This window comes from Aplysia californica, unplaced genomic scaffold (genome assembly GCF_000002075.1).
Source record: "Aplysia californica isolate F4 #8 unplaced genomic scaffold, AplCal3.0 scaffold00700, whole genome shotgun sequence".
Taxonomy (NCBI): domain Eukaryota; kingdom Metazoa; phylum Mollusca; class Gastropoda; order Aplysiida; family Aplysiidae; genus Aplysia; species Aplysia californica.
In genome coordinates this window covers 109329-110783 of record NW_004797970.1, presented here as the reverse complement: position 1 = coordinate 110783, position 1455 = coordinate 109329, and the positions used below count along the sequence as shown (strand labels likewise).

Below are 1455 nucleotides of genomic sequence, written 5' to 3'. Positions count from 1 at the left end.
TGTGTGTGTGTCTAGGAGTAGGAGGAAGTGGGAAGCAACGATATCGATTTCACTTCCTACACACCGTACTGGCATAGCGAACATAGTTTACACACAGCTAGATCTACCTCTCAGGCTACCACCACAACACACGGAAATCACATCAGTCGGCGACACCGCACCGAGAGACTTCATGTTCTGCAACAGTATAGACAATCCGTTGAGTTTCTACGCTTTGGGGACACGTGTAAGCTACAGTATAAAACTGACAAGACTAAAAACACACACTGACAAACACAAACTTTGTTAACACGGATTCAAATTCAAATTAGCAATAGTATGCACACATCAAACAGTGGTGTAGTTCCGCATACCTGTCGTCAACAAGCCAATGACAGGAATCGCGTGGCTGGGTTGACATCAAATGACCACACACAACAGAATGAATCCGAACGTTCGTCAGCTAACAAGGTCTACGTACGAATCACAAAACTTACATCTGTCAGTTTGTGTAACCACGAGATTTAACACACACACCTACCTTCCAGGTAAACAGAATTGAGAGCTTTTTAAGTGTCTCGAACGCGACACAGAAAAATCTGCTTCCGATATTGTACCTGAGCGGTGACGGTGACGCTAATTAACTTCTAGCCCCTGGATATTTTTCGTACAAAATGACTACTTTCCAGGCGCAGAAAAGAACTCAAAACTCGAGTCAGAAATCAAACAAATGTCAATTCTACAATCTACTTACACAATATGTCATATTTGCGAATTTCTGATACGTTAGAATGTACGTGTTCTTAGAAAACTGTGTAGAAAAAAGACCACCGTCATAAATTTGATTCGGGGAACAAAACTGCCCACTCACCAGGCTCGTTTTCCCACCTGGTGTGACCTACATAATTTCTCACAAGCTGTGGTGACTTTGTAACTTTGTAAACGTAGTGTTACCGCATGCCAAGCGTTTGTGTTGCACAGCCGACTGAGTCTCAGGAAAGCGATGTAGATCTCCAAAGCTCAGCTTCGACTTCGTGTGACCATTGTTTAACCATCGCTGTAATCACGACTAGTTTCTTTGAGCAAAGAGAAGCACATTGACCCTGTAATGTTTATATAATAAGTAGTTGTGCAGACTTGTCCCCGTGTGTGAATCTGTCCCCGTGGTTTTATGCACCCCGCATAAATAAATAATATAGGAAAATTTGATCATTTTGTTCATAATTTCTGATTATTTTCCTTTATCATGCTTTGTTTAAATTAACAGAATCGAAAAATTTCATATTTTTGGGCTCAGTTAGCATAATTTCATATTTTTGGGGCATAAAAATAAAACCGCGGGGAACGGATGTGAAGGATCGCTACTCACTAGTAGAACAGTCGAACTTGGGCTTTATTAGGAACGTGATAAAAATCCATTCACAAAAACTGTATGTATTTTGTGAATGGCATTGTGTATATTATTATTTTATTATA

The 1455-nt window shown here is 40.3% G+C and overlaps 1 protein-coding gene across 1 annotated transcript in view; it reads right to left on the bottom strand.

The window, feature by feature from the left end:
- The window catches only part of LOC101850753 (MAGUK p55 subfamily member 2), a gene marked incomplete in the record, with an annotated part of 23191 nt that extends 22588 nt beyond the window's left edge, over positions 1-603 (bottom strand). Inside the window, 1 exon segment of the mRNA XM_013088188.1 lies at positions 547-603.
- Positions 604-1455: the final 852 nt, after the last annotated feature.